A 15070-nucleotide genomic window follows, 5' to 3' on the forward strand; every position below is an offset into this window, starting at 1 on the left:
GCTAATCATCTGTCGGTTCTTACTTGTGTCAGAATAGGATCTCTCTATCCTTTTGTACACTGTCACTACGCCCAACATTTGTAAGTTTGAAGCTCGTCACAGTCATCCATCCCGGATCTTACTCGGAATACCACAGACAAGGTTTAGACTTTCCGGATCTCAAGAATGCTGCCAATTGGTTCTAGCCTCTACCATGAAAGTTCTAATCTCAAGGATTCGAATGCTCTGTTGTCAGGAGAGGCAAGTCAAATCCTTGGATTGGAGACCCAAGAGACTATACTCCGGCTATCATCCAATGACTACGTTGAACATCATGTAGACCGCTTGTGGTTGTCAGGCACGCGGATCTTGGCTAAGCGAGTAACGAAGATAGTGGGTGATTGTCACGGGTCACCCCTTCATTCTGACTTAACTGAATTAAGTATGAGAGTATATCTTGGAGAATAAGTAAGCGTGAATTGAAAGAGAAACAATAGTACTTGCATTAATTCATGAAGAACAGCAGAGCTTCGCACCTTAATCTATGAGGTGTAGAAACTCCACCGTTAGAAAATACATAAGAGAAAATAGCCTAGGCATGGCCGTGTGGCCAGCCTCCAAATGTGAAAAATGGAATAAGATTCTAAAAAGTCCAAATACAATAGGAAAGACTAGTATTTATACTAAACTAGTTACTAAGGATTACAGAAAATAAGTAACTAAGTGCAGATAGTGTAGAAATCCACTTCCGAGGCCCACTTGGTGTGTGCTTGGGCTGAGCATTGAGCTTTACACGTTCATAGGCCTTTTCTAGAGTTAAACGCTAGCTCGGATGCCATTTTGGGCGTTTAACTCCAGTTCTGGTGTCAGTTACGGCGTTTTACGCCAGAAAAGGGTCTCTGGCTGGCGTTAAACGCCAGTTTGGGCCATCAAATCTCGAGCAAAGAATGAACTATTATATATTTATGGAAAGCCCAAGATGTCTAATTTCCAACGCAATTGAGAACTCGCCAATTGTGCTTCTGTAGCTCCAAAAAATCTACTTCGAGTACAGGAGGGTCAGAATCCAACAGCATCTGCAGTCCTTTCTCAGCCTCTGAATCAGACTTTTGCCCAGATCCCTCAATTTCAGCCAGAAAATACCTGAAATTACTGAAAAATACCCAAACTCATAGTAAAGTCCAGAAATGTGATTTTTGCATAAAAACTAATAAAAATATAATAAAAAGTAGCTAAAACATACTAAAAACTATGTAAAAACAATGCCTAAAAGGGTATAAATTATCCGCTCATCACAACACCAAACTTAAATTGTTGCTCTTCCCCAAGAAACTAAAAACAAAATAGGATAAAAAGAAGAGAATATACAATAAATTTCAAAAATATCAATGAAGATTAGTTTCAATTAGATGAGCGGGGCTAGTAGCTTTTTGCTTCTGAACAGTTTTGGCATCTCACTTTATCCTTTGAAGTTCAGAATGATTGGCATCCATAGGAACTCAGAATTCAGATAGTGTTATTGATTCTCCTAGTTTAGTATGTTGATTCTTGAACACAGCTACTTTATGAGTCTTGGCCGTGACCCTAAGCATTTTGTTTTCCAGTATACCACCGGATACATAAATGCCACAGACACATAACTGGGTGAACCTTTTCAGATTGTGACTCAGCTTTGCTAGAGTCCCCAGTTAGAGGTGCCCAGAGTTCTTAAGCACACTCTTTTTGCTTTGGACCACGACTTTAACCGCTCAGTCTCAAGCTTTTCACTTGACACCTTCACGCCACAAGCACATGGTTAGGGAAAGCTTGATTTAGCCGCTTAGGCTAAGGTTTTATTCCTTGGGCCCTGCTATCCATTAATGCTCAAAGCCTTGGATCCTCTTTACCCTTGCCTTTTAGTTTAAAGGGTTACTGGCTTTTTGCTCTTGCCTTTTGGTTTAAAGAGCTATTGGCTTTTTCTGCTTGCTTTTTCTTTTTTCTTTCTTTTTTTTTTATTTTTTGCCAATTTTTTTTCGCAAGCTTTGTGTTTTTCACTACTTTTTCTTGCTTCAAGAATCAATTTTATGATTTTTCAGATTATCAATAACATTTCTCTTTTTTCATTATTCTTTCAAGAGCCAACAGTTTTAACATTCATAAACTTCACTATAAAAATATGCACTGTTCAAGCATTCATTCAGAAAACAAAAAAGTATTGCCACCACATCAAAATAATTAAAATAATTCCAAGATAAATATCAAAATTATGCACTTCTTGTTCTTTTGCAAATAAAAACATTTTTCATTTAAGAAAGGTGAGAGATTCATGGAATCATTCATAGCTTTAAGACATAGACTCTAAACACTAATGATCATGTAATAAAGACACAAACATAGTCAAAATATAAAGCATAAAAACCGAAAACAGAAAAGAAAATAAACAAGGAGATTAAAGAATGGGTCCACCTTAGTGATGGTGGCTTCTTCTTCCTCTTGAAGAACCAATGGAGTTTTTGAGCTCCTCTATGTCTCTTCCTTGCCTTTGTTGCTCCTCTTCCTAGAGGTTTCTCTGGCCTTAGGTACCATTAATGGTTATGGAAAGCAAAAAGCAGAGCTTTTTTCCACACCAAACTTAAAAGGTTTGCTTGTCCTCGAGCAAAAGAAGATAAAAGGGAGTAGAAGAAGAATGATGCAATTAATTTTGAAAACTTATTACTCCATTGTGTTATCCTGGCGTTAAACACCCATTATGCTATCCATTCTAGCGTTTAACGCCCACTTGACTGCCTCTTTGGGCGTTTAACGCCCAGCCAGATATCCTGGCTGGCGTTAAACGCCAGGAATCCTTCTTTACTGGGTGTTTTTCTGAACGCCCAGAATGCTGTCATTTCTGGCGTTAAACGCCCAGAATGCTGCCTGCATGGGCATTAAATGCCCATTCTGCTATCCTTACTAGCGTTTAAACGCAAGTAAGCCTGTCCTGCAGGGTGTGCTATTTTTGATGTTGTTTTTGATTCCACTCTGATTCTGCAGCTATTTTTGTGACTCCACATGATCATCAACCTAAAGAAAACATAAAATAACAATGGAAAATGAAATGTAAAGGTAATTAACATAGATAAATAAGGGTGGGTTGCCTCCCAATAAGTGCTTCTTTAATGTCAATAGCTTGACAGTGAGCTCTTATAGAGCTTCACAGACAATCAGAGCATGATACACCAAACTTAGAGTTTGAATGTGGGGGTTCTGCTTGACTCTGTATTGAGAGAAACTTTTCATGCTTCCTCTCCATGGTTACAGAGGAAGATCCTTGAGCCTTAAACACAAGGTAGTCCTCATTCAGTTGCAGGACTAACTCTCCTCTGTCCACATCAATCACAGCTCTTGCTGTGGCTAGGAAGGGCCTTCCAAGGATAATGGATTCATCCTCATCCTTCCCAGTGTCTAGGATTATGAAGTCAGCAGGGATGTACAGGCCTTCAACCTTCACTAAAACATCCTCTACAAGTCCATAAGCCTGTTTTATTGATTTGTCTGCCATCTCTAGTGAGATTCTTACAGTTTGTACATCAAAGATCCCTAATTTCTCCATTACAGAGAGTGGCATGAGGTTTATACCTGACCCCAGGTCACACAGAGCCTTCTCAAAGGTCATGGTGCCTATGGTACAAGGTATTAAGAACCTTCCGGGATCCGGTTTCTTCTGAGGTAATTTTTGCTGAACCAAGGCATTCAGTTCATTGATGAGCAATGGATATTCATTCTCCAAAGTCTCATTACTAAATAACTTGGCATTCAACTTCATGATTGCTCCTAGATACCGAGCAACTTTCTCTTCAACAATATCTTCATCCTCTTCAGAGGAAGAATACTCATCAGAGCTCATGAATGGCAACAGTAAGTTCAGTAGAATCCCTATGGTCTTTGTATGAGCTTCAGATTCCTTTGGTTCCTCATTAGGGAACTTCTTAGTGGTCAGTGGACGTCCATTGAGGTCTTCCTCACTGGAAATCACTGCCTCTTCCTTCTCTATAGGTTCGGCCACTTTGGATATATTAATGGCCTTGCACTCTCTCTTTGGATTCTTTTCTGTATTGATTGGGCGAGTACTAGGAGGGATTTTAGTAACTCTTTTACTCAGCTGACCCACTTGTACCTCCAGATTTCTAATGGAGGACCTTGTTTCAGTCATGAAACTGTGAGTGGTCTTAGTTAGATCAGAGACTATGGTTGCTAAGTCAGAGAGGCTCTGCCTAGAATTCTCTATCTGTTACTGAGACGATGATGGAAAAGGTTTGCTATTTCCAAACCAAATTCTCCCACCATTATTATTATTGAAGCCTTGTTGAGGCTTCTGTTGATCCTTCCATGAGAAATTTAGATGATTTCTCCATGAAGGATTATAGGTGTTTCCATAGGATTCTTCTATGTAATTCACCTCTTCTATTTCAGGATTTTCAGGGTCATAAGCTTCTCCTTCAGAGGAGGCTTCTTTAGTACTGCCGGATGTAGCTTGCAATCCAGTCAGATTCTGAGAAATCATATTGATTTGCTGAGTCAATATTTTATTTTGAGCCAATATGGCATTCAGAGTATCAATCTCAAGAACTCCTTTCTTTTGAGTCATCCCATTATTCACAGGGTTTCTTTCAGAAGTGTACATGAACTGGTTATTTGCAACCATCTCAATGAGTTCCTGGGCTTCTGCAGGTGTTTTCTTCAGATGAAGAGATCCACCAGCAGAGTGGTCTAATGACATCTTGGACAATTCAGATAGACCATCATAGAATATACATAAGATGCTCCATTCTGAAAGCATGTCAGAAGGACACCTTCTAATCAATTGCTTGTATCTTTCCCAAGCTTCATAGAAGGATTCACCTTCCTTTTGTCTGAAGGTTTTGACTTTCACTCTAAGCTTACTCATCTGTCGAGGTGGAAAGAATTTGGCCAATAAAGCATTGACCAACTTTCCTCAAGAGTTCAGGCTTTCTTTAGGTTGTGAGTCCAACCATATCCTAGCTCTGTCTCTTATAGCAAAGGGGAAAAACATAAGTCTGTAGACCTCAGGATCAACCCCATTAGTCTTAACAGTGTCACAGATTTGCAAGAATTCAGCTAAGAACTGATGAGGATCTTCCAATGAAAGTCCATGAAACTTGCAATTCTGCAGCATTAGAGAAACTAATTGAGGCTTAAGCTCAAAGTTGTTTGCTCCAATTGCAGGAATTGAGATGCTTCTTCTATAGAAGTTGGAAGTTGGTGCAGTAAAGTCACCAAGCATCTTCCTTGCATCTCTAGCATTATTGTTGGGTTCGGCTGCCATATCTGCTTCTTTTTCAAAATTTTCTGTTAGTTCCTCTCCAGAGTGTTGTGCTTTAACTTCTTTTAGCTTCCTCTTCAGAGTCCTTTCGGGTTTAGGGTTAGCTTCAACAAGAATGTCTTTATCCCTGTTCCTGTTCATATGAAAAAGAAGAGAACATAAAAGAAGAGAAATCCTCTATGTCACAGTATAGAGATTCCTTTATCTGTCAGAGAAAAAGAAGAATAGAATGAAGAAGGAAGAAGAAATTAGAACACACAGAGAGAGAGAGAGTTTGAATTATGAGTAGAAGAGAAGTGTTAGTAAATAAATAAAATAAATAGAAAGAGATGAGAGAGAGAGTATTCGAATATTAATTAAAAGAAAAGAAAAATATTTTTTTTATTTTAATTATTGGTTAGTATTCGAAAATATTAAAAGAAATAAAATAAAATTAGAATTTAAAACAATCAGTTAATTAAAAAGAATTTTGAAAAAGTGGCTAGTTGTTTTTGAAAAAATGAGAAGTGGAAAAGTAGTTAGGTGGTTTTGAAAAAGATAAGAAATAGTATTTTTTTTTAAATTAAAACAAACAAGTCAAGTAGTTAGTTGAAAAAGATTTGAAAATAAAATTTTTGAAAAGATAAGAAGTTAGAAAAAGATTTTGAAATTAAATTTTGAAAAAGAAATGTTTGAAATTTATTTTGAAAAAGAAATTAAAAAGATTTTATTTTTAAAATTAAAGTTGATGACTTGACTAACAAGAAATTAAAAGATATGATTCTAGAAATTAAAGATTGAACCTTTCTTAACAAGAAAGTAACAAACTTGAAATTTATGAAACAAAACATTAATTGTTAGCAATAATTTCGAAAATATGAAATAAAATTAAGAAAAAGATTTTGAAAATTAATTTTTAAAAAAAATTTCAAAAAAACAGAAAAGAAAAATGAAAAAGATTTGATTTTGAAAAAGATTTGAAAAGATAGAATTTTTAAATTGAAATTTTGACTTGACTAACAAGATACAACTAAATTTTAAAAATTTTTGACTAAGTCAACCCAAAATTTCGAAATTTATGAGTAAAATAAGGAAAAGATATTATTTTTTATTTTTTTTAATTAATGAAGAAAGAGAAAAACAACAAAATGACACATGACATAAAAATTTAAGATCAAAATAAATAATGCATGCAAGAACACCTTGAATATCGAGATGAACACCAAGAACAATTTGAAGATAATGATGAACATCAAGAACATATTTTTGAAAATTTTTAAGAAAAGAAAGACATGCAAGATATCAAACTTAAGAACTTTTTTTAATGTTTAGACACTATGAATTCGAAAATGCATATGAAAAACAACAAAAAACACAAAACAAGAAAATCACAAGATTAAACAAAGAAAATCATCAAGAACAACTTGAAGACCAAGAAAGAACATATGATGAATTTTCGAAAATTTAAGAAAAATTAAAAACATGCATTTGACACCAAATTTAAAATTTGACACAAGACTCAAACAAGAAACATAAAATTTTTTGGTTTTTATGATTTTATTAAATTTTTTGTATTTTTTTCGAAATTATTTTGGAAAAAGAAAATAAAGAAATTCAAAATTTTTAATAAGAATTCCAGGATTCATGCAATGTTAGTCTAAAGCTTCGGTCCTAAAGAATTAGACATGGCCAAATGGCCAGCCAAGCTTTAGCATAACAAATATAGACATGATTAAAAGCTCAAAGAGTTGTTTCCCTAGTCACATGCTTGTGGTGTTCTTGTGTCAAGTAATCCTTGAGACAAAACATTTAGAGTCGAGATCAATTGCAATTAACAGAGTATGCCAAAGGCTTTGAGCACCACTGTCTGGGAGTAACTGAAAGGAAAATCAGAACTTAAAGAGAGTTTCCCAGTTAAGTGCTTGTGGTGTTTCTGTGTCAAGTAAAGCTTGAGACAAAACATTTAAAGTCACGGCTAGGCTCAAGGTGCAAAGCACCAAAAAAAAAAAGACTCAAAGAAAAATTTATGTGTTCAAGGGTTAAATTGAGTTACAAAAGATCAGAGAATTCATAATATTATCCGGATTCTAATTCCGAATGACAGTGACATCCTTCTGATTCAAAGGAGAGTTAGATGCCAAAACTATTCAGGATTACAGTTGTAAACCCCACTATAAGAAGAGACACGAGCTTAATCAAACTCTCATTCTCATGCAAATTCACATCCTATGTCTATATTAGTTTTCGTTGCTTGAGGACAAGCAACAATTCAAGTTTAGTGTTTTGATGCGTGAGCATCTTGCCTATCTTTTTCTAGTGAATTTGCATTTAATTTGTTGATTTTAATAAAGAATTAATTATCTTTTAGCCACTATGGATGCTACTTTGAGTCTTGTGCAAATTTTGTTTATTTTAGGTAGCATTCGACTGGATGTGATGGAGTTTTTGCAGCACAAGAATTAAAGGAGAAAACAACGAGGAGCGAGGCGTACGCGTATCTGATGCGTGCGCGTGATTTGAAGATTTCCATGGCGACGCGTGCATGTGATTGATGCGTACGCGTGATTTGAAGTTGCACATCGACGCGTACGCGTGACTGATGCGTACGCGTGACTAACGCATACACATGACATGCGCCACGTACAAAAAACATAAAAAATGCTGGGGGCAATTTTTGGGTTGTTTTGACCTAGTTTTCAGCCCAGAAAACACATATTAGAAGCTGCAGAATGGACGAAACAAGTGGTCCTCACCCATCAATTGAAGACTTGCTGATTATTTAATTAATTCTGATTTAAATTCAAATCTTATTTTAGGAAAAGATATTATTTTAATTTTAGAAATTATATTTTAAATTTATTAGGATTAGATATAAAAGAAGAACTTTTTCTTCCCTGAGGGGGGATTCCAATTAGTTAACTTTTCATTCCACCTCATCCCAATTTACAATCATAGTTGTCTTCTCTGAATCATGAGTAACTAAACCTCCATTGTTAAGGTTAGGAGCTCTGTCTATTTGTATGGATTGATTTTATTGCTTTTTCTATTTTAATTCATGTATGGATTTACGATTTAGGAATTGTTTTCGTTCTTTATCTTATGAATTTGGGTGAAACGGAAGTATGACCCTCTTTCTACTTGAGTTCTTGTATAACTTGGAAAAGCTCTTTACTTGAACAATAGCTTGAAAACAATTTTTCCTAAATTTCTAATTATCTGGACTTAACGGGATACGTGACATATAATCCTTTTATTTTTGGGTAATTAGAGTTTTGTGGCATGATAACTGGAATTAAACTTCACCATCTAATTGGAATTAATTGACCAAGGAATTGGCAGTTGATAAAAATTAGAGGAGACTAGAAAGGTCCAAGGAATTAGGGTCTAGTCACATATAGTTTGCCATAAATTAATCCTACATGATTAAAATAGTTAGTAAGAAAAGTTAATCCGGAAAAATAGATAACTCTGAAACATTAACTGCTTTCTCCATATTTTATTCCCAACTTATTTACTTGCCTTTCTTTAATATTCTTTATATTGTTTAATGTCTTTTGAACTCTCAAACACTATTTTTTGTTTGCTTGAATAAGCCTATCACTCAATTATTGTTGCTTGATCCATTAATCTTCATGGGATCGACCCTCACTCACCTGAGGTATTACTTGATACGACCCGGTGCACTTGCCGGTTAGTTTGTGGTTGTAAATTTTGCACTAAGTTTTTGGCGCCGTTGCTGGGATTGATAGTGATTAACAACAAACAGTTGTTTGATTGCTTAGATTAGGCATTTTAATTTTAATTTTATTTAATCTTTGCTTTAGTATTTTCGAAAAAAAAATTTATTTGGATTTATTTTATTTCAATTTTTCCTTTCTCTTAATTTCTGAAATCAAGTTTGGTGTCCCCTTAGTTCTTTTACTCTTCCTAGTTATTTTAATTATTGAGTTTAAAGTTCCTCCTGTTTACCACATGGTGCGTTTAATTCTGTTTGGTGTGTTGTGCTAAGGAAAAATAATGGAGAGAGATCACATGGGTTACTACTCCCATCCAAGTAGTGATTCATATGATTGTGGATGGAGAAACTACCCGAATTTTGGTTGGCAAAATCAAAACCAAAGAAACTTCAATGCTCCATGTTCCAACTATCAAGAACCACCATCTCCATATTCATATCAAGAACCACCACCTTCATATTCATACCAAGAACCACCACCTCTCTATCCATATCAAGAACCATCATCTTTCTACCCATATCAAGAGTCATTATCTCCCTATTCATACCAAGAACCATCATCTTTTTACTCTTATCAAGAATCATCATCTCCTTCTTATTCATATCAAGAGCCACCATCTCCTTGTTCATATCAAGTACCATCAGATATTGAGCTTCTCATGAAAGAATTCATACATGATATAAAGATGAGTGTCAAAAATGTAAAGAAACATGTGCAGTCGATCATCAAGTTCCAGGAAGAGGAACAAGCAAATTTCTTCCCAAGAGATATAATGCAAGATCCTATAGAAGAAAGTGAGGAATCAATCAAAGGAGTTTATACTCCAATAAATTAGAGAATTTTCCACCCTCACACATGGAAGAAAAGGAATATGCAAAAACAAAGGAGGAAGATGCACAAACAAAGGAGGTTGTAAGGGATGAAAACAATTATGTGAATCTACACTCCAATAAAGCAGAGAGTGGCATAGAGAGTGAGTTTATTGGACCACCAATTTAAGAAGTTCTTGATGAAGAGTACACTCTAACCTTCACACAACACCCAAAGTTTGAAATCAATGAAGTGAAGGCAACCAAGGAAAGCACTGAAAAGGGGATTGTGACCAAGAAACAGAAGAAAATATCCACGAAAAAGAGAAGGTCAGAAAAGAAATCCAACCTCTACACCAACAAGCAAAGTGAATCAAGCTAATCACAATAAAAGAAAGCTTGTTGGGAGAAATTTATATCAGGGGGCACAAATTTTCACCTCTCTCCCCTTGAAGACATTTCTTTTAACCAACTGGAAGAAGAGGAAGAAAATTTAACAATCAAGTGTTAAGCTAGTGACATTAAAGAAGCGCTTGTCGGGAGGCAACCCGATAATTTCGTATCCTTAGTTATTTTTCATAGTAGTGATTTTCTTATTTATTTGATTTTTATTGAGTTTTTATTGTTTTTCTTTCGTTTTACGTGTGTTCTGATCATGCAGCTATCTTAGAATAGGAACCGGATATTCAAAAAAAAAAATGCACACGACGCTCAAGCGTCACTGACGTGTATGCGTCATATGTGTATGCGTGAAAAAAATAAAAGTGAATAGAGAGTTGAGCGGGAGTGGCGCAGGAAATGTGCCTCGTGCACATACATGCTCACGCATACGCGTCCATGACGCGTGCGCGTCATTTGCGATTTTGGCACTCCACGCGTACGCGTCAAGCACGCGCATGCGTGGATGAGTAAAATCGGCATAAAAGGTGTTTGGCCAGAGAGTTATGCTGGTGTGGTGCTAGAACTGTGCTGGGCGCACAAGCCCCACCACGCGGACGCGTCCTGATGACATGTCATCATGTCATATTTTTCTATACTTTTTTCATACAAGAAATTGATGATTAATGCTTAAGTATTGCATTCTTTTGTGCTTAAATGGTATATTTCTTTGATCTTTTTATTTTATAAACTTTGTAGGAAATAAGAAGAAAAAGAAACAAAAAAAGCACAAAATAAACTAAAAAGAAGAAAAGAGGAACATTGGGGCACACTTTGAAGTTTGAGCACGCTTTGAAACTTTAGGCCACGCTTTTAAAAGCGTGGCCCATGACCATGAAGCCTTGGCCTTACTATCATGCATTAATGCCTTATGCATGCATGAATTAATAATGAAAGCATGTATGAAGTGGCAACGACATTGCTAAGTGAATTAATAAAGCATGCATATGATTATTAATTCTTATGCATGCATGAAACATTTAATTAATAATGCCAAGGAATGAACGCTAAAGATAAGCAAATGGCATTACTAATTAAATTAGGCAAATGAAAGCATGCATGAATTTAAATTGATAATGCCAATTAAGAATGAATCTACGTAATTGGCATTAGGAATTAATAAGGCTTGCATGCATGAATCATTTAATTAATGCCAAGGCCAAGTGAAAAGGAATGAATGCATTGGCATTATTAAAGCCAATTGGCATCAGCGCTGCGTTCAAACATGAAGAGAGCGCTACAAAGCCAAGGAGCAAGCGTTCATTAACTAAGTAAGGGTGCTACGTTGAATGTCCCAACTGAGCACTACAAGGAAGCTCAAAAACAAGGCACCAGCGCTCAAACCAAAGGAGCGCTACGTTGAAACATTTCAACGTTTTTGTGGCCTCAACAAAGAAAAATAAGGCGCGGCACTCCCAGAGTGAAACAGCCAAGGTTCGAAGAGGGAACCTCACACCAAGGGAGCACTACGTTGCAACTTCCAACTGAGCACTATGGGCAAAAGAAAATTGGCACAAGGAGGATCAACCAAGGCTCGAAGGGAGGCACACAAGAAGCTAGTAGCGCTACGTTCATTCTCCTCACTGAGCGCTCCGCTAGAGCTAGCTCCTTGGTTCATTTTCAAATCAAGTGCCATTTTGGATCCATTTCTTCACAAACCAAAAGAGCCCACCATAAGTGCAATCTGACTCAATTAATTCAAGCCCATTGAAGCCCCAAAGCAAGCAAAACTCATGGACATCACTCAAAGGCACAAGACACAGAGAAGCTAGAATGGGAATTTCATTTTGTAATTTGTTTTTAATTTCAATTTTATTTTCATTTTTGAAAAATCCTATAAAAAGGCATCAATTTCATTTCATTAAGGAGGCTGGCTCTGCTTGAGAGCACTAGGAGTAGGATAGAAAGCTCTGGTAGAGAGCTTAGTTCTCTTTTCCTTTTTCTGATGTTCAGCTTGGTTTATAAAATTTGAATATCTTTTTCTTTCCATCTGCAAAATTTCCTTCTGCAACTTTACAATTGAAATTGTGGAGATCCAAATTTACTTTTCCTGCAAATCTGTAATTCTGTTCTTCTGCAATTTCACTTTTCCATTCACACTGAGCTTGATTTACGTTTCCTGCACAATTTAATTCCTCTGCAATTGCTCTAAGCTTTGATCTACTGCTTTCATCTAACTTTCCAGCACCCAGCCTCCCTTTACATTTTGCTGCAATTTACTTTTCTTGCTCTCTAAGCTTTTGTCCAATCTACATTCTGCTAATTTACATTTGATGCAATTTACATTCCTTGTTCTTTAAGGTTCTGTCAATTACTTCCTGCAAGTTAGATCTGATGCAATTTTACTTTTCTTGTCATTTAAGCTTCAGCTAATTTACATTCTGCACTTTACTTTTACTGCAATTTACCTTCTGCATTTTAAATTCCTTGCAATTTCCTTTCTGTTACTCAAATTCACCCAATTTACCAATGTTAGCTTAACTAAAGTAATCACCCACTAAAGTTGTTTGATCCATCAATCCCTGTGGGATCGACCTCACTCTTGTGAGTTATTACTACTTGATCCGACCCGGTACACTTGCCGGTGAGTTTGTGTGGAAATCAAATTTCTACCCATCAAGTTTTTGGCGCCATTGCCGGGGATTGATTTAGATCAACAATGATTAAGTGGGTGAGAAGTCTAGATTAAGCATTTTCTTTGTTTTTGTTTTCTGTTTAAAATTGACACCAAGGTATTTGAGTTATTGCCTCACTAAGAAATTATTCTCTATGACATGAATTTCAATTTTCAATGGTGTTGTGTTTTACAAAATTTAAATGGAGTTCAACTCATCTTATGATCAAATAATTTTATGGGATATTACCCACCATCACCAATTTCTAATGATGGCTGGGAATATCACCAACAATTTACAGATCTTGAGTACTCCAATCCATGGAGATATGTCTCAGAACCACAAGTTGAGCAAGAGAATCATATGGGATACTTCCCACCACCACAAAATGATTCAAGTCATTATTCTAATGGTGGTTGGGAGTATCGCCAAGGAATGAAAGAGCATGAACACCTCCCAGAGCCACAAAGTGACTCATACTGTGATGACAGTTACACAAACCGTGGCTGGGAAGGGAATTTCAATGATTCATGTTCCGCTCATCAAGAAACATCATCACTGGAGTATACTCTCAATAAATTCATGCAAAATTGTTCACCAAGGCAACAAGATGATCCATACTATGATGAGTTCCACAATTCTTGAAGTTGTGCTTGGGATGATAAAAATCAGAAAGCATTTGATAGTTCAAACTCCACTTATCAAGAGCCATCCACAAACTTACCACCCACACAAACTTCCATGAACCAAAGCCTTTCTAAGCTTGAGACCATGCTTGAAAAATATGAGGAAAAGGCACAGATATCCTGGAATGAACAAGAGAACTTCTTCAAAAACATGGAAGTGCTGGTAGACCAAATGTTGAATGCAAGGGTGGAGGTAAAAGGGCAAAATGAAGAGGCTCCTGAACTAAGTGAAACCCCACCTCCTGATTTCTCATGTCAGAATTCTCCATCACTTGAATATACATCAACACAAAACTCTTTCCAAGATCCATACAACTCACTTCACTACCCACAAAACTCATTCCATACCCCTCAAAACAACTTCACCATAACACATCTATGTCCACAAAATCACTTTCAGCCTTCATCTCTTGAGCCAGTAGTTGAGGACCCCCTTCAAAAGTTCAGAGAATTATTGGAAAGACAAGAACAATTTTTGGAGGAACAACAAAAACTCTGGACAGAACAAGAAGTCCTCCTCAAAAAGATGGATGGGCATTTAGAGCAAATAAGGAGAAACTTAGAGCTATCAAACATTGAGGATGAAGGCCAATTTGTGAAGGAGAAAGTGGAAGAACAAGAAGAAGAGGCACCTATGTCAGCAAACTTTCAATGAAGAATGAGGTGGTGGAGATATTTGAACCTAAAACTGCATATCCACAGAAGCTAATTGAGGTGACAGAGGAACATGGAACTTCACTCCCAAAAGACTTAATGGAAGATCAAGCAGAAGAAGGGGAGGAAACCAATCAAGGAGATTCATGCTCAATTGAAGCTGAGGATTACATAAATGAAGGGCTCATTGAGCCAGCAATTCAAAAGGCTCTGGATGAAGATAAAACTCCAATAATCACACAGCAACCAAGTCTTGAATCCAAAGAAGTGAAGGCAACTAACAAGAGCACCAATCCTGTCCCTGATCCAGTAAGCAAGCTCAATCAAGCCATTTACAAAAGGAAGCTTGCTGAGGAGAGGCCAAGACAAGGGACACTAGCTGAATCCTCTCCCCCCTTGAAGTCATTCCTCTTAACAAACTGGAAGAAGAGGAAGAAAGTGAAGAACATGTCAACCGTAGGTAACATTTCTTTGCTTTGTTTAATTTCAATAAATTGGCATATAATTACATTCTAAGTTTGGTGTTGCCATGCAACAATTTATTTTCAATCCCTCTGGATGATTGCATCAATTCTAATTAAAAGTGTCGCACTAAGATTCTAAGTTTGGTGTGCCACTTATTTTCTATGCAAGTCATCCAGCAACACCACTTGTCTGCATAATCATATTGCCTTTGCAGTATTATTTTTCTTTTGATTTGACACTTTCTCATTCTACTTTCTTTAGTCATTTCTCTGTTTTTAAATGCTTTCATTTATTTTGCTACTCAACTGTTTTTGTTAATACCTCACCAAGAAATCCTTATTCATGACAGATGCTTCACTTGGTGATTGTATTTAACAAATAACAGTTTCATTTGCTTAGTTTTAGT

General features: G+C 36.4%; 1 non-coding gene across 1 annotated transcript; it reads left to right on the forward strand.

Annotated features, from left to right (window-relative positions):
* Positions 1-4771: 4771 nt before the first annotated feature.
* LOC112753127 (small nucleolar RNA R71) lies at positions 4772-4879 on the forward strand. The gene has a single exon (XR_003177525.1). It is a non-coding gene; the product is annotated as a small nucleolar RNA R71 (small nucleolar RNA).
* The last annotated feature ends 10191 nt before the right edge of the window (positions 4880-15070 follow it).

This window comes from Arachis hypogaea, chromosome 15 (assembly GCF_003086295.3).
Source record: "Arachis hypogaea cultivar Tifrunner chromosome 15, arahy.Tifrunner.gnm2.J5K5, whole genome shotgun sequence".
NCBI lineage: Eukaryota > Viridiplantae > Streptophyta > Magnoliopsida > Fabales > Fabaceae > Arachis > Arachis hypogaea.